Genomic DNA, 18,790 nt, shown 5'->3' with positions numbered 1-18,790 from the left:
CCATGAGCGCCCTGACCTGCTGCTGCCAAGAGCAGGGGCTGTGTGCCCTGGGTGGGGGCATGGGGAGGGCCCTACAACCACATCCCACACCCCACTACTCTCCCCACACACACACACACATGCATGCATGCACGCACGCACGCACAATAAAGTAAGACTTTATTTTGAGCTATTATGCAATCACTTTTATATACACTACGCAAACACACATAAATCAGTAGAGAAATATTTTTTGAACTAAAATTAAACTATAGTAGATGTTTGATTTTTAGTATATAATTTGGGGTTTTTTTCTGGTTCCAAGATGGCAACCCCCCAAAAGGAATACTTCTAGTGGCAAAGGTCAGGGGTTAGGGGGTGGGACTTCTGGTCCCAAGATGGTGGTCAGGGGGCGGGGCACCTGCCAAGGGGTGGGGCTACCCTTGCAGCCCTCAACAGCTCACCAGGACTTGTTAAGTGGCCCTCCAGCCAAAATAATTGCCCACCCCTGCTCCAGAACCACCTGTCCAAGTCTCAACATGCTTCACAAAGTTAATAAGTCTAAACACTCTTTTGAAGGAGGTAGCATTATCCTCCACTGCACATGAGGAAACCAAGGCACAAAGCACCTACGAGATTCACCTGGAGGCAGGAAGGGAATCGGTAATAATACATGAAATAGAGCATGGGAATTACGGACATGAAGCTCATTTGTTATTTAGCACAAGCTGTCCTTTTTCTCTCCTGATGAAAAGCACTTGATGTGTTGCCAATAGATCCCGAGAGGTGCTACTCCCCCTCTACTTGGCGTTGGTAAGACCACAGCTGGGGTACTGTGTCCAGTTCTGGGCACCTCACTTCAAGAAGGATGTGGATAAGCTCAAAATGGTACAGAGAAGGGCCACCCGCATGATCAAGGGCCTGGAGGATAGGCCCTCTGAGAACAGACTTCAGGAACTGGGCTTGTTCAGTCTGAGTAAAAGAAGAATGAGGGGTGACTTGATAGCTACTTACAAGCAAGTAAGGGGTGAAGCCCAGGGGTAGCAACTCTTCAGAAAAGCACCCCCTGGGAGGATGAGAACCAATGGACACAAGCTAGTCAAGGAAAAGTTTAGGCTAGACATAGGGAAAAACTTATTTTCCATCCAGATATCTAGACTCTGGAACACACATCCAGCAGAGGTGGTGCAGTCACCAGGAGTGTTCAAGAGGAGGCTGGACAAGCACCTTGTTGAGCTCGTTTGAGCCCAATTACCTCCTACCCATGGCAGGGGACCTGACTTGATGATCTTACAAGTCCCTTCTATTCTATGATATGGCTGGTTAATCATTGGCTATCGGTATCAGCCAAGGAAATCCTTATCAGTGCACCCCTACTTTTCAGTGACCTGAGCGCCCTCACTGTCCTCCTTGTTCCAGATGCCACTGGACATAGGTATTTTGATCCCACTAGGCCTGTGTAGGCCATTCACAGACAGCCCTTCAGTAAAGGATTTCCATGTGGTAGTGATACCTGGAAGATGCAGAAAAGGGAAAGTTTAACCTGGGCTGAAAACTCACTTTGTTGAAAAGAAGTAGAGCAGGGAAGGGCAAATATGGTCTATGGGCCGGATTCAGCCCATCAACTCATTGGATCTGAGCCACAGGCAGATGCATGCCAACTGATAGTATCCAGCCCATGGCTGCCACTGTGGCACACCGCATAGGGCTGAACCTTGCCCACTCCTGCCCAGGGCAGCCACCCACTCTGCCCACTCAGTGTCACGAGCAGCCACTGTTGGTGGCTGAGTGGGTGGAAGGTGGCCTGGAGCTGGAGCCCCATGCGCTGGGGCAGGGCCACCTGGCTGCAGCTTCTCCCTCCCCCCTTGGATGGGCATCTGCTGCCTGGCACAGGTCCCCATGTTACCTGCTGCCTGGAGTGGCACAGTAGGGATAGGAGCCACTGGAGGCATGGGTAGCCAAGCAGTATTTGGGTAGCTCCGGCAGCAGCCCAGCCGGGAAGCTGTGAGTGTGGGCTGGGCCTGGGGCAGTGCTGTCTGGTGGGCCGGGGGTGGGTTTGGGCAGGGATGCAGCATGGGCTGCCCTGGGCAGTTGCAGGTGGGGCATGTCCCCATGTGAAGCACTGTGGGGGCAGCTGCAGGCTGGATGGGGGCAGGGGCAGCTGCACCTGCATCACACTCCCCAGGCAAACTCTGCTGCATCTGCCCCCCAGCCTCTGCTCCTTCCCTCCACTCCTGGGACCTAGCATATGGGCAGCATGCCCCCCCCCCCCCCCACACACACAGTATACAAGAAAAGACTTTATTTTAAGCTATTATGCAATCACCTCTATATAGACTACTAAAAAACATAAATCAGAGCAAAAATTATTTTAAATACAATTAAAATATGTTAGAGTAGATGTTTTATTTTAAGTATATGATTTGCTTTTATCTATAATTTGTTAGAATTATATCTTCTTTAAGATTTTGTGTGTGCAGCACTTGACTGTTCACCAAAACTTGTGAAGTGGCCCTCCAGCCAAAATAATTGCCCACCTCTGGAACAGGGGTATGCTAGTCCCTTAGATTGGGCTGCTCTGTCTAGGATGTGCTGCCAACAGGATATGGCCCTGACCCATCCACAGCTCCTCACGAGGAGCTGAGAAGACACCAGCATGCAGCAGCTGGACAACGTACTGTGGTATCTCCCTCCCTATCCAGATGCTAAACTCTCTGCCACTCTAATGCAATTGCTTAGAAACCCAAACAACCTAATATGCCCTTTTGGTTTGGATGAGATGAGTGCTTATTTAATAAAATAAATCTTGGTTTAATAGATTCTTGACATGTTAACTGAGTAATTTCAATGGCTGTCACATCTCTGATCTCTGCTGGCAATCTCTAGCCCTAATTGCAAAAATCATGATGATATTGAGGTGCCTCTGAAAGGTCATACCCAGTTGATCAGCAGCCTGCATTTCTGATTCAAGCAAAGGGCTTCAGTATCATTCAGGAACATCTTCAACAGAACACAATGCCTTCTTTATTTATGAAATGCTTTTATCCAAGCTCAGGGTACTTCTGACCTAGTATGCCAGACAACCTCATAACTCCACCAATGGGAGATGAGCCTGGTGATTACCCATTTTAGAGATAAACAAGAATTCAGACAAATGAAGGAGATATAATTAGCCTGACTCTCTGGAAAGTGAATAATTTTTGAAAATCCAGGTCCTTACAGAGCCTCCTTTCGTACATGTGAAGGGTTGGCTTTTTTAATCTTCTTCATAGAATCACAGAATCATAGAAAATTAGGGTTGGAAGGGACCTCAGGTCATCTCATCCAACCCCCTGCTCAAAGCAGGACCATCCCCAATTATCATCCCAGCCAGGGCTTTGTCTAGCAGTGTCTTAAACATCTCCAAGGATGGAGATTTCACCTCCTCTCTGGGTAGCCTGTTCCAGTGCTTCACCACCCTCCTAGTGAGAAAGTTTGTCCTGATAGCCAACCTAAACCTCCCTTGCTGCAACTTGAGACCTTTCATAAGAGGTTTTCCATTCACCTGTCAACTGGGAGGGGGAGTGGGGAAAAATTTTCAACATTCAGAATCATTTCAGCTCTGACCTCAGTGATGCCTACTTTTACGCTCATGAAAAATCCCACTGAAGCCCATAGAGAGACGGGTATGTAAGGTGATATGTTATCAGGGCTTCTTTCTTTCTAGGGAAGAGTAAGTCTGACTTTACCCAAATAACTGAAACACTGACAAGTTAAACTGACAAGAGAAAGAAAACACATATTTTAGTTAGTCTGCGAGTTATAATAATCGAAAAGGTTTCTTGTAAATCCAAAAGACATACTCCTTTCAGACAAATATAACAAACAGTGTCTGTTAAAGTGACTCATTCTTATCTATTTTACTGCTGGTTGCAAGCAACACCTAGCAACAGGAAAATGAAACATTACATTATTATTATTTTTATGGTTAGATGCATTTTCCTGATGAGAACAATAATTTAAAGGGACACTGACTTTTTTTTTTTTATAGGCCTTAAAACTAGTGGGCCTCAACCTCTCAATTCTCAAAAAGCCCTGGCGTCTAAACATCAGGAGCAGCTTTCCTCTTCTGTCCCACTCATGGAAAGGGTCCTGACCACTGCTTTCCAGCAAAGAATTCCCCTGACATAGTACATAGCACAGCAGTGGCAGCTTCTGTGCCAGATATCCCCCAAACTCCCTTTCTGCAGAGAGGAAGCAGGCAACTCCCACGGGAAGCCTTGGGGCAATCCATGCCATAAATTAAACTAGCCCCTAGGCTGCTGTAATTGCCACTGGCTTGGATAGATACAAGATCAGCTATAGCTAGCTCCTTGATTGCCCCCACTTCTTGTAGTAACTGAGTACAGACACAGGGGAGAATTCAGCCCCTCTATTGACAATCCAGCAGTTATCTAGTTGCCACCATTTTCCAAAACTATGTAGATATCAGCAGTTTGGTCATGGTAAGGTGCTATATGGTCACAGGGACACTTAAGAAAGTGCTTAATTCTTTGCCAAATGCAGCACAGGACTCTGCCCCTACATCACTGAACCTTACATTTAATATTCATTAGACGGGGAAGTTTCTGCCCCATTAGGAATGATGGTTCAAGCTAGAACACACAGATAACTGCCATTCCAAGCAGAGGACACAGCCCCTTTAGCTTGTTTTCTTCTATTTGGCCCTACCTAGTTCCCTCTCTGGACTAGATAATTGGGGGGGGGGGGGGAGCAAGGTGAGAGGTGGAATTATGCCTAACCTGTGGCTGGTGGTTAGGGCACTGTGTTAGAAGCCAGAAAGGTGCAGGTCCTGCACCAGGAAGATAGGAATCAGCTGGCACCCACTGGACCTCACCCATGGATTGGAGCAGAGGGGAGGGGGAAATGTGTTGTTGGGCCACTTCCCAGCCTGTCCAGGTGCAGAACCCAGGAGCGACCCTGGCAGCGAGAGCCGAGCGACGGAGATAACTGTTCCCACATGGCAATCCTTCCATTGCATGTGTCCCTATCCAGTAGTGGGAGGGAGGTCTGGGGGTTTTTTGACAAGAGGGGGATTTTTTCTCCTTCTTGAAGCAGCTGTCAGACACAGCTGTGTGGTATCTCCTGTCTTGACCTGGGGGTGGTCTTGGCAAAAACTGCTGTTTACCCTTTTGCCCGCTGAGCTCAATAAACACGATCACTGCCTTTCTGTGAGTACTTTGTGGGGAGGGGGAGCTGTTTATGCTCAAGCACTTGTGATATCTATGCTTAGGCTCAAATCTCCCATGGAGCGCAGCATGGCCCTGACAGAACGGCAAGGATGTGTCAATTAGGCAGATTTATGATCCCATTAAATGGGACATGCTCTCCTAAGCATCCAAGGGGGAGGAAGGGGAGAACTGGCACCTTGGCTGGGCTCCAGACTTCAGCAGGGGAGGGCAGGGGTGTGGGGAAACAGATGATTCACCCAGCATTTCCTCATCCCCACAACCCTCCCCACCTCCAGCCCCAACCACAGGGTGTGGCCTATGATGTCCTTGGCTCCCCCCACTGCCCCTTCCTTCTTTCTCTCTCTCCCCCCAAGGGCTTCACATTTCCCCCAGGGCCTCCCTCCCACAGTTGTGTGGAGCTACGGCAAACAGTATTGTGGTGGAGCGCTTGGAGCACTTGTCACTTTAAGAAGGCAGGAGCAGCTGCAGGTACTGATGGGGGCTAATGAGAGAGTCACTACCTAGAAGGGGACAGGTTGAGCTATATAAAGCCCAAGCCCAGGGCTGAGCAGGCAGTGAGGCTGTCTCCTGAGTAGGATGGCTGTAGCTCCTGAAAGACAGCTCAGAGAGTGCAGCCTGCAGCAGTCTGAAGGTTTGGGAAAGAACTACTCTTTACTGGCACTTGGAGGTTTTCAGAACCCAGCTGGACAAAGCTTTGGCTGGGGTGATCTAGTTGAGGATAGTCCTGCTTCAGGGGGTTAGACTAGATGACCTCCTGAGGTCCCTTCCAACCCTAACTTTCTATGATTCTGCGAGTTCCTGTTTTGAGATTTGTTAGGGTGACAATATTTAGATCTTGGGGAGCACTGGATTTGCAGCTGAATAAAGCCATGACCTGTGGCCTAGCAAAGCTGCTATCCACAAGGAAGAATGATATATTGAAAGTATATTGCAAGAGGCTTGGACAAACAGATTTTGCTTGTGAATGCTTATGCTAAGCCAGCCCTTTGCTTATGCTAAGTAACCATCTTAACTGTGTCAGCCATTTTCAAGAGAGTCTGTGTACTGTAAATGAGGTGAAGCTTTAGGAATGTGGAATATGGTACAATATGGGACAGAAAAACAGATGGATGTGGAAGATAACACGTAACCGAAATGAACATATGCAGAAAGGTGAATGGTGACTGGTGAAGAAGCTTCCAGGTTTTGGTCAAAGCCCACCCATTGATCGAAGAAGTAAGTTCGTGGCCTTGGACATGCGCTTATAGCAAAAAGGCATATAAATGAGTAAAATGCATAGGCAATTCCATGCTAATGAAGCAAACAGTAAACAAAGGCAGAGCTTGAAAGGGGAGGAGATATGGGTGGAACCATAGTACAAGTGGGGGTGGAATAAATGTTAATGAGTATAAACCAAAGTGTATACATGTGGAAAGAACTATCGTTCGTTGCAGGTCCCCGGTTTGTTGGTTTTCTGGGACCTTTGTCCGAAGCTGTCTCCATTCTGAACAAAGCTGCTGCAAGCAATGTGTGCTGGTGTTTGCTCCCTGCTTGCTCTGGCTAATGAGTAACAGGATTCATGTGCAATTGGATTGTCGTCTCCCTAGTCATTGGGCGCCACATGGAGTTGCGGTTTAACAAAATTCAATATAAGTATAGATGTCACATGAGGAGGCAAAAGGCATCATGCTGTCAAGTGGTTGTTTTGCATTTAATTACACATTTATTTCAATATTTGAAAAAGAAATAAATACATCTAGATATATAGTTTATAAACCTGAGCAAGGTAGAAAGTTGGGATGACTTGTGGTGGCAGATGCAGTATGGAAAGGCATGAGATTTTAAAAGGAAGAAGATTACGGAGGAGGTCTGAGGGAGAGATAAAGGGAAATCATCTCCTCTCATTACTTTACATCATCTGAAGCTGTTGCCCTTCAAAAAGAGACATAAGCAGAACTATTCTAGAGCTAGAACCAAAACCATATGCCAGGTTCAGATCTAAGACTAATGCAAACATTCCCCCATGCATTTAAATTGAAATGTTATATTTAAGGCTTTATCCTTTCTCTAGGTGAAACTGATTTTTGAATGAAGTAGTCAAGTCCAGAGAGTTTTTGGTTCAGAGCTGAGAGCTAACCTAAGTCTCAGACAAACACAAACTTGGTTTGAACAAGACACTGTTTGCACCAGGACATTACAAAATACTTCTGAGTGTAAGCAGCTGTTTACTGTATTCAGATGCATCTGAAATCATGTTGGAGAATGCAGGATGGAGAGATCAGATATTATGGATTGTAGGCACCAGAAATAAGAAATACTTCATGGTTATGTTTTCCCCCACAAAAGCCTTCAAATGAAGAATGTGGAGTGTTATTAAAATATTTCAGACAAGATTTGACTTCCTAATTTACACCCATACACATAGAGCTCAGCAGCTTCACCTGAAAAGCCTTAGCTGACTTAAATCACCCCTGAATGTGCTGTCTTCTCTCTCTCTCTTTTCCCCCAAACTTTAAAAATCTGGCATATTTGTAGCTACTCTTAATGATTACCCAGCTGGAGAAGAGGTGCTGATCAGAAAACTGGAAGATATCGGGCTCAACTGCAGGACCATCAAATAGGTGTGAAACTGGCTGCAGGGTAGGACACAGAGAGTTCAAATGAATGGATTGGTGTCATCCTGGTGAGATGTGGGCAGCGGCGTACCCTAGGGGTTGGTACTTGGCCCAGTGCTGTTCAACATCTTCATCAACGACCTGGATGAGGGGGTGAAAAGTCCATTGGCCAAGTTCGCGGACGACACCAAGATATGGGGTTGTGAGGACAAATCCGCAGATAGGCTGCAGATATAAGCAGACCTAGACAGGCTGGCATGCTGGGCAGACTGGAACCAGATGAAGTTCAACGCAGAGAAATGCAAAGTGCTGCATCTGGGAAGGAAGAACCCCCAGCACACCTACAAGCTGGGCATCACTAACCTGACCGGCACTACAAAGGAAAGGGATCTGGGGGTAACAATAGACTCCAGCATGAATATGAGTTGGCAATGCAATGCAGTAGCTGCTAGGGCCAATAAAACTCTGGCATGCACCAATTGATGCATCTCCAGTAAAACCCAAGAAGCGATTCTCCTGCTTTACTCAACATTGGTGCAGCCACAGCTGGAGTATTGTGTCCAGTTCTGGGCGCCACACTTCAACAAGGACGTGCTAAAGCTCGAGAGGGTCCAGAGAAGGGCCACCTGTATGATCAGGGACTTGCATGGCAAGCCATACAAGGAGAGGCTGAGGGACTCTTCAGCCTAAAGAAGAGAAGGCAGAGAGGGGACCTGATTGTGGCTTACCGCCATATCAGAGGTGTATATCAGGGGCTCGGTGAACAACTTTTCCTCAGGGTGCCCTGGTGAACAATTAGAAACAACAGCCACAAACTCCTGGAATATATAGTTTCTGGCTGAACATTAAGAAAAAACTTCTTCACAAGTAGGCTGTCCAGACTATGGAACAAGCTCCACCCAGAGGTGGTGCAATCATCTACCCTAGAGGTCTTCAGGAGAAGACTGGATGGCTACCTGACCCCAGATGTCTTTCCTGCTCATGCAGGGGGCTGGACCTGATGATCTTTCCAGCCCTATGATTCTATGATTTTCCCTGGCTCAGGCAATTTCTCTAATGCATTACAAGGAGACAAAACGAGGGCTGGCCAGATATGTACCTGATAGGATAAATGGTAGAGTACAAAGACCATATCCTGTTCCACTTGAAATCAAGAGAAAATTACCCTAATTTCAGAATTGTTACTAAATTTCAACATCTTGCACTTGACTGAAGGACTATGTGATAAACTTAAAAAAAGAGCCCCCCCTCCCTCCCAAGTTCACTTCACTATCCATGAGACCGTTTCAGAAAACACATAATGGAAGGCTTATTGCCGAGTGCAAACAAACAGTGCCTTTTAAAAACTTGAACAATTTCCTGGTAAACAGTGTATTGTCCTGGCCCAGAGGGATATGGCTCCACTGCCTGTCCTGCAAACACGCAATACCTCCTAATTGGCTGGTAATGTTCAGGCACCACCTAATTAGGCAATTCAAAAAGAACTGAAGGAATGCTGAGGGTACCAAGTATTTGGTGATCCCAAGTCATCCTTTCTGGGGTATGAGCTGGTGAATGGGATAACCTGACTGCTTCTACTCACCAGACAGGGTGGCCATTGGTCCTGTTGTATACTGAACCGTCCTGTTTTTAAACCCTTTGTTCCCTGTCCGTTCCTCAGTGTGGACTGGACTGCAAAAAGCCTTGTTTTTCAGTTCATTGGTGGAAATGTATGTCAGTCATTTGTCTTTGTGATTCTATTGGCTGCACCTAGAGGTAGGGCAGTGCACAGCCAGGAGGTGCAGGGTTCTGAGCCAGCCAGGGGGGTGGAGATGGAGGATCCAGAGGCTGGTCCCTCTGCACCTGTACCAGGAGCCTGGCTGCTGTGCACATGCAGACACAGCGAGAGCCAAGGCACTGTTGCATGCCTGAGCTCCCTAACCCTGGGCTGGGTGTGTGCAGATGCACCCGGGCTCCTCGGGCAGCTGAGCTGCCAGGGCCAGGGCCAGGCAGTTGATCTGCACATGTACCCCCTTGCACTGCCTTGGCACAAGGTAATGGCTTTGAGAGCAGGCAGGTGAAACACTGCATTTGTATGTGCTGGAACACTCATGGCACTGGGAGGAGGCTCTTGTCACTGTCTTTGCACCCGCAGAGCAGCCCGGTCTCCTGGGGAAGGAAGGGAAGGTCCCACCAGGTAGCTGGATGCACTGGCACAGGCATCCAATGCCCACCAACCCCTCTCAGCCCAGCTTTGACCAGGATGTGGTCAGGGCAAATTTCCATTGCTGATGGTGGGGAGGTGAGGTCCTTGTGCAGTGTGTACCCCTGGCTCTCAAGTGTGGAGCTGAGCCAGAGTGAGACAGGATCCCAGTGCGGGGAGGGTGTGCTTGAGCCTCACACCTGCTACGGCATGTTCTCTCAAGGCTGGACTGTCTGGAGAGAACGGCAGAGCTGTGGGACTTGTGAAACCATGATGCAGGGGAGTGAGGCAAGGCTCCTTGCTGGCTCAGCTGCAGAGGCTCACAAACTTGCTGCTGATTTTAGCACTTGCTCTCCCTTGTTTCACAGGGTGCCACGAATTCATCAGTGCAGGGTTCATGGACTGAATCGCAGTCTTCTTGCGGTGGCCCTGCTTCTTGCTGCTGATTGGCCAAGGAGGTGGCAGCCCTGCCCCTCACCATTGACTGGTCAAGGAAGCCAGTGATCCCATGCCTTACCAAGGGGATGTTCTGTATTCTGGGGTGCATCAGTGGCCACCCTACTACTAGGGCTTCAGGAGAGTGACCCTTTTTGTCTGGTGGCTTCCAAAATTCTGTGCAGATTTTAGGCAATCTACTGGGTTCACAAGGGGAAATCAAATCACTGCATTTTTTTTTTTGCAAGCAGCAGATTGGGAAGGAGGAGGAAGAGTTTCCTTTTCTCCCACTGAAGAATGTGAGGTTTTTCCCAAGGTGCCCCCTGCCTGTCTGCCCTCCTCCTGCTCCCTCCCAGCCCCTTGCAGGCTGGAACTCTGCCAACCTCCAGAGAGCTTTTTGCAAAACTGCAAAATCTGTGGGTTTCTCCGGTAAAATGAGAAATCTACCTTTTCCTCCAGTAAAGGGTAAAATCTGTGGTTTCTGGCTTTGTTGAGCTGTGGGGAGGAGACAAGTGCATGGGAAATGGAAAACCCAGATCCCTGCTGATGACCAACTGGGAAAAAGAAAAGTCAGTTTGTTAAACATAGGAACCTAGGAGTGGAAAAGGGCTTATTTGGCCATCAGGGCCAGTCTCCTGTGTTTATACCAACCATCTATCCAAGCCTCATGCACCACAACCCACAACACATTAAAAAACAGACTACCCTATATGAAAAACCCATGAACCACCATACTACTCCCACTTATTCTCTGCTCTCCTATCCCAGGAGCTTTTTACATGCTCCCAAACATTCACAAACAAGGTGACACTCACAGACCCATCATATCTAACTGTGGCACCCTCTCCGTAGAGCTATCAAAATTCACAGAAACTATCCTGAAACCACATGTTATTCAAAGAGCAAATTTTCTACAAGACGCAACAGACTTCCTCAACAAAATCTGGAACATCAACCACTTCCTCAAGATGGCCACACTTGCAACCGTGGATGGTACTAGCTAACTTCCCACACCACATAGAGGCACAGCTGTCTGCCTGAAATATCTATAGGAACATGGGCTGTACTCAAATTTGCAACATGATGCACAAATCATCCATAACAACTTCACTTTTAACAATCCTTCTAATTCCTCCAAACCATGGGCACTGCTTTAGGCACAAAGTTGGCCCTTCTATACCAATCCCTCTAGAGGACTTTAGCAAGTATTACTCCTCGATCAAACTTTATCTGGAATATTCCTACACTAACATTAACTTTCTAGATAACATGACCAACATCTAGGATGGCATCCTACAAGCTCCCCTATATGAGAAACCCATGAACCACCATACTTATGTCCATAAAACCAGCAACCCTCCCAAGCACACCAAATAAACCTTAATCTACAGTCAGGTCCTCAGATACTACAATTGCTTCAAGGAGAATATTCATGATACCCATCTGGCCAGCCTGAAATATGTCTTTAATACAGGGGTAGGCAATTACTTTGGCTCGAGGGCCACACAGGGAGAATTAAAGAGCTGTTGCAGGCTAGGTCAGCACTTCGCCCTTGCCCCCCACAACTCACGAAAGCACCCTAAGGGGCCCCCACATGCAGCCAGGTGCCTGGGATGGGGCCACGAGCAGATGGGGAGCATCATCCAGGAGTGGGATGGGTAGGTGGGCAGAGCCAGGGCTGGGGCTGGGATTGGCATTGTGGGTTGATGACAACACAGGGTCAGGGCTGGGGCAGAGCTGCAATCTGCTACCTGCATGTCCCAGAGACAAGAACTGGTTCCATGGGCAGGAGGAGGGCAGGAGCATGCAGGGAGCAGATCACTGCTCTGCCCCAGGTTGACACCACCCAGCACCCCTGGGGGCTCCATGGAGATTGGCCAGGACCAGGGTGGGCAGGGTGTGCAGCTGCGTGACTTGGATAGCGCCACAGATGGGCGCGAAGCCGCATCCAGGAGTGGGACAGGTGAGTTTGGCCAGGTCCAGGATCTAGGGGCAGTGACAGCATGGGGCCAGGGCCTGGGGAACAGCTGCAATCTGCTCCCCACAGACCCCTGCCCACAGAACTGGTACCTGTTGCAAGGATGTGCAGGGAGCAGACTGTGGGGCCACGGCCTGGGGGAGAGCTACAATCTGCTCCCCACAGACCCCTGCCTGCAGAAGTGGCACCTGTTGCAAGGACATGCAAAGAGCAGACTGTGGGACCCTGTGGTCCCAATCCTGATAGTTGGCTCTGCCTGCCCGTCCTGCTCCTGGACATGATTCCCCGCCTGCCCTCCCATGGCCCCATCCCAGCTACCTGGCTGTGCACCCTGCCCCCATGGGTCCTGTTCCCTCTTGTGGGTGCAGGGCAGTTGGGTCAGGTCCAGCAGTAGCAGCCAGAAGGAGCCAGCACTGGGGCTGTCGGAAAACAGTCTGGCTGCCATGCTGCCCCAGTCCTGCTGCGCACCCATGGTTGGCAGGAGCAGATACATGTACCATGACCCAGGCTGGCCCTTCTGCCTGGGCTAGGCAGGGCCGAGGGACCTGCTGTAGGCCAGATAAAATGCTTTGATGGCCTGGATCCAGCCCTCAGGCCGTATTTTGTCCACCCCTGCTTTAATACAATAAGGACAAGCCAGTAGAGAAATAGACGGTATCTTTCCCTGGCCCTCCTCTCCTGGCTTTCTAACAATCACCTAATCTTGCCCAACTCATCATCAGAAGTTCTCACTGTCCAACCCACTAACCTTCCCACTGTTGAATAGATATTAAATGGGAGGAAGCCCTGCCTTAACAACAAATGCAAAAACAGGTCACTGCTAAAATAGTCAACCTCCTTCCCCACCACCCCCAAGAACAAATCTATCAGAATCCATTATCACTACAGATGATATTGACCTTCCTCCCTTTTGATAGGTCTTGATCTCCCATTAATCAAACTTCTGTTCTTCTGTTAATTGTTGCCCACTCCCCCTGGGAATCTCTATCTTCTCCAATTTTACCGCCCCACACACTGTTTTTAATCACTGTTTTTTCTGCCTCTTTCCTCAGAATTGATGAAGAATACCTTGCATTCAAAAGCTTCTCTGAGTTTTATTTGTGCTTCCCTTAGTCTGACTTCTCTTAGTCAGCCAGACCAAGGGGACCCCAAGGCATAGTCTAGGCCCTCTCCCAATAAGTTTCCCATGCTAAGTACAGAGGAGAACTTTATTGATTACAAGCAGTAGGATTGGAATAGGCTACAGGGTACAGGAAGATCAAAGAATAATCCTTAGATCAAACAGTGGCATGGTAGCCTTTGATCATGCATCTGAGTTACTCTAAGCTATATATCTAATTAGATTTCAAGTAGCTTACTCACAAGTATCATCCAGAGGCTGATAGAGCTTCCCTCTGGAGGCAGGCAGTTTGTAGGTTGTCCATGTGTTTTAAGAGAGTGAGCTGCAGACATCCAGCTCATCCCTATGTCTTCATCATGACTGCCGCCCCTCCTCCTGGGCAGTCATTAACTTATACAGACCTTATGACCTCACTGGGGTTCAGTGGAGACTAGCTGAAGTCGGCTACAAGCCAATCAATTGGAAATGCATCAATGGTTGCCAGGTAGAGGGACAGTGGCTTTTGCCTCCCCTCCCAGCCATGAGGTCATTGCTTAGAACAATGGAGAGTTTAACACCCCCGCCCCCCCCCGCCAGCCCCCGGTGTGTGAGGCCAGTCACGTAGGCAAAGGGAGCAGGTTCCCCTCTCCCTCAGGAACCCACCCACTTCAGGTTACAACTCAGGGTTACCTGAAGCTAATGGGGGCAAGGGTGCCTACTAGGGCCGTGCAAAACAGCACCATTCCATTTCAACTTACGTTTTGATGTTTTGACAGAACAGCATTTTGTTTCGAATTTCATTTCAATTCAAAACCACCCTTCCATTTTGTTTCATCAATACAGTTTCACTGTTTTAACGCTGTTTCGACGTTTCACCCATAGGCTATAATGGGGATGCTTGAAACAGCCTATAACTTTGTCATTTCTGGTCTGATTTGGATGAAACTTACAGGAATGGTAGCCCCTTCTGGGGTCATGAAGTCTGCCAGGTTTCAAGGAGATAGGTGCACGGGTTTGGGGAAAACTGTACCTCAAGCCGCGGAAAAGCAAAACTCGTGACATGGGTGACACTGTGTGTGTTAAGGCGCAGCAGGGTGAAAACTGCAGGCATGCTAGCCCCTGCTGAGGCCACGAACCCTGCCAGCTGTCAAAGAGATAGGTGCAGGGGGGTTCTGGGTTCTAGCTGCTGACAGGTAAAACTCGTGACATGGGTGGGGGTGGGTGACACTGTGTGTGTGTTAAGGTGTGCCTTCACTCAACTGACACCAAGGCAGAAAGCAGGGCAGTTCAAACAATGCTGCCTTTTATGCAGTTTTTCCACCCCTCCCCCAGAGCACTGGGATTGGAAGAGACCTCAGGGAAGGATGACAGTCACTGGCCAGCTACACAGTCAATAATGAGAGCAGTCCTTCCCCACCTTCCCCCTCCCTCTCCTTACTTTAGTTTCTCTTTCCCTGCAGGCAAGCCCAGCTTAAGCTTCAAAACTCAAAATGCTTCAAAAATTTTGAAACGTTTCGACGCTCTGTATCTTTTCGATTTCGCTGTTTTGAGCTCAAAACGAGTCGAAACAATGTCGAAACAAAACTGCTGGCAAAATTTCACACTGCCCTAGTGCCTACCCTCTTCAGTGACCATGGTAACCGAATTGTCAGATAGGTAATAAGCCTAATAGCAGAGTTTGGGGAGAGGCGGAGATGGCATTCTGCCACACAGGTGACCTGAAAAGGTGGCCAAGTCAGATGGGGCAATGTGACCCTGACTCCCAATGACAGCAGAACTCCTGTTGGCCTAGCCTGCAACAGAGGTGAACACAGGCACTCAGGGAAGCTGCAAAAGCTAGCAGCTCCAGGGTGAAAGTTTGTTGGGACCAAGAGAGACCCAGGAGGGGTGCGTACAATCTTTAGCTGGCACAGAGAACTGGAGAACTGGGTGTAGCTGATAGGGGTGGTATGGAGGCCACAGGTGGCTTTAGCCTCTCCACTGCCTGGAAAGCACCCTGCAGTAGGAGAGGCTAAAGCCCGAACAGAGCCCTTCTAGGGCCTGGGATCCAGGAAGCTGCATGAGGCTAAAGCCAAACTGCTTGGAGATGGGAGACAGCAGCTCTGAAGAGTGAGGAACTCAAGGGGCTGAGCCCAGTTAAAGGGCCAAGGGCTGTCATAACTTAAGAGCAGCCTTGCCTGGGTCAGGAGTTTTGTGGGGGCTGGGTCTGACTGTGAGCAGCCCTGCCTGGGTCAGGGGTGTTGTGGGGAGGAAGGTGGGTTAGACTGCAAGCAGCCTTGCCTGGGTCAGGGACCGGGACAACATGCGAGACAGGGCCAGGGGCCCAGAGGGTAAAATGCAGATAGGTTGAGAGGGTAGAGAGCTTAGCATGACCAAAGGCAAGGGGCTAAGGCCAAGAAAGCCAGGCCAGAACAAGCGGGCCAGGGTTGGAGGCCTGCAGTCAGAATAATTGTGAGCTAAAGTCAAGAGGGCTGAGGCCTATAAAGAAAGGCAAATGTTGACAGAATAATACCTGTATGGCATGGGCTATGAGGAATGATTTCACCCCTTAAAGCAACTGGGGCCACAGGCGTCAGAGCCCCAGGCTAAGAGACTGTGCCCAGTGGGGTCAGAGCCCCAGGCCAAGAAACTGAGGTCAGTGGTTGTCGGCACCCCAGATCAAGTGGGCTAAGTTGGGCCCAAGGACAAGGAGAATATAGGAAGAGCACACACAGCTCACTGGCCTCTAAGGGCAGCCTCCTCTCTTTCTTGTTACGGTTACCATCAAGACGTGGAAGAGGAACACCCCGAGAAGCTACAGCGCGCAAGCAGAGGGCAGGGTTAAGGTGACCACTAGGGTGTGTCACAGCTGCTCCCAGGGCCTGATCTACTATACCTAGGCAAAATCATCACACCCTTGTACTCTATCATTTCACAGACCCTTCTCCATCCTATCTGCAGACGGTGAGGCAAAGCCACCAGCTGTCCATATCAAGAATCTTGGAGGCTCATGCTTGGTTCACCTTTCAGTTCTTCTTGTCAGTTCCTGGGAGCAAAGCACGCACTGCAATTTCATTATTGCTTTGTTATGACTATGTCCATTTTGCAGAGCAGAAAGATCTATCTATCATCCCTATGAAGGGAAGATCTGGTTTAATAATGTTATGGCTGAGATTATCAAAGCTGTGAACAATACCCATTTCATATTAACATTAATAAGAAGTGAGCAAACAAATTCCTTAGGCAGCTTGGAAATCTCGCGCTCTGCCTTTTTTGGTTCCACTTGCTTCCCAGGATCTCAATGCACTTTGCAGCCAATTACATGAGAACTACTGCCACTTTCTAGATGGGGTAACTGAGGCAGCACAAGGTTACAGGACTTGCCATAAGAGGCAAGTAAGGGGACGGGAGTTAAAATTCAGATCTCTTAACTTGTACTTTCTCTCCCACCTATATAATTCTACCTCAACCCAGCAAAGGGCTGAAGAGAATTTCGTCAGCAAGGAAACCTGAAAGTCATTGGTGTTTGATGCTGCACAGACTGCCATAGCTAAGGGTAGAAGTAATAATTATAAGACATCTCTAACTTTAGGCAATGCTTCAACTATGTTTTAGTTTCCAAATAAAACTCTCTACTGGGAGTTCTTGCTCATGCTGAAATACAGTTGTGCAGCATTTTTACAGAAAGCTTCATGAGAAATAAGCATGCTGTTATACACGCATAACACCAAGCAAGTGCCTCTTAAGTTTTTTTGTTCTTGGTGCTGAAAAGGGCAGTTAGATATTATCTAAAAGTAACATTTTCAAAAGCACCTAAGTGATTTTATATACTCTAAATCCCATTTTCATACGGTGATGACTGTGAAATCTGTGATAACTCAGCTGGACTGGCACACAAAATCTAAATGACCAAATTTAAATAACAGTGAGTCTTGCACAAGAATGCAAGACAGTGGCTGGGACCATGCAAAATAAAGCAATCCCAATTGATTTAATCTTCTGTGCTACATTATGCCAAATCATCACAGTGTTTATAATCACCTGAAAGGTCTAATAGCTAGGAAAGAAACCCTCCTGCACAAAAGACAATGGCTGGGGCAAAACTGAATTGTGGTGACAAGACTGCCACAAAGAAGATCAGTCTCTGCTAATGGTTGCAACCCATTAGGTGTAGAGAACGTGGAACTTGTGACACCCAATACCAGACTCATGCCATAAGATGATAAGTCATAATGAAAGCTGGGGCAAGAGTAGGTGAGGTTACTGAGAGCGCTACCAAGAACAACAAACAGTTGCTCCACTAGTGGTTGCCATCCATTAATCATTGAGTTAGATAGGTCTCAACCTTCTACCACACCCGAGCCTAAAAAGAAAAGTAATGGTTCCTCTAAAAGGAGAACTTGGCAGAGACCTGACATACTCATTGTATATGTATAACAAAGCTGAGAGAAAAAGAGAAGGGCACAGACTGTCTAAGCTGGTGTAACCAGAGAAAGCAGGAAACTACATATACACATTTCAATTGAAAGAAAACAAGACTAAATATACATTTCAAAGCAGAACCTGTAAAAGGTGCACTGAATACAGGAAAGATGTCCTGTATGTGATGAATGCATGGGTATGCATGCTGTATGTGCCTTGTTAACATTCCTCATATTTCTCAAAGCAGGCATTCAATGTCTGTCTGAGGTTTTATAAATGTCTCAGTCATTCAATGTCTGTCTTAGGTGTTACAAATATCTCAATCATTCAATGTCTGCCTGGGGTTTTGGAAATAGACCATCACCAGTGCAGGCTATTGCCCCATTCTTAAACAAAATATCCAAAACCAGGATTCAAGCAGTTAACAATTGTAATATAATTGTTAACTGCCCCTTCCTCCCTGTTTTGTTCCGACTTTAATAGACCAACTATTAAGAAGGAATGCTTTGAAGGTATACAGTTAAACAGTATAAGAGCAAAACAGATTTGCCGGCAAGGTGGGCAATCCAGGAGAGAGACAGGGGAATCATTTGTTCACCCAGCTGACCATGAAGGTGAAGGATCCTGCTTAGTAAAGGCTGCAAAAAGACTGGAACCCCTTCCTGCCTGCATTGGTGAGAAAAACATTGCTGCAGCTAAATATGTACTAAGACTTTCTGTGATAGCTCATTTTATATTGGGAAGGAGTCTTTTTCTGTCATTTAGTTTTATGGCTTATTTGTGGTATTCTTATTAAAGCTTTTCTACTATTAATCTAATGAGGTGTCATGTCAATTCTTAACTGCACTATGTTTAAAAACCTGCTTTTAACAGCAACACAAGGGACTTGGG

At 47.7% G+C, this 18,790-nt stretch overlaps 1 protein-coding gene across 4 annotated transcripts in view; it reads right to left on the bottom strand.

The window, feature by feature from the left end:
* Positions 1-18,790, bottom strand: part of STX1A (syntaxin 1A) — a 303,668-nt gene that overhangs the window by 97,869 nt on the left and 187,009 nt on the right. Inside the window, exon 1 of one of the 4 annotated variants that reach the window (XM_019492580.2) lies at positions 13,762-13,856. The exons of the other annotated variants lie outside the window; for them this stretch is intronic. The gene's annotated coding sequence lies outside the window, so the exon portion shown is untranslated. Of the gene's footprint in view, positions 1-13,761; positions 13,857-18,790 lie in introns of those variants that run through there. 4 annotated transcript variants of the gene reach the window in all.

The sequence above is a fragment of the Alligator mississippiensis genome, chromosome 14 (assembly GCF_030867095.1).
Source record: "Alligator mississippiensis isolate rAllMis1 chromosome 14, rAllMis1, whole genome shotgun sequence".
Taxonomy (NCBI): domain Eukaryota; kingdom Metazoa; phylum Chordata; order Crocodylia; family Alligatoridae; genus Alligator; species Alligator mississippiensis.
This window is presented reverse-complemented; position numbering and strand designations above follow the sequence as displayed.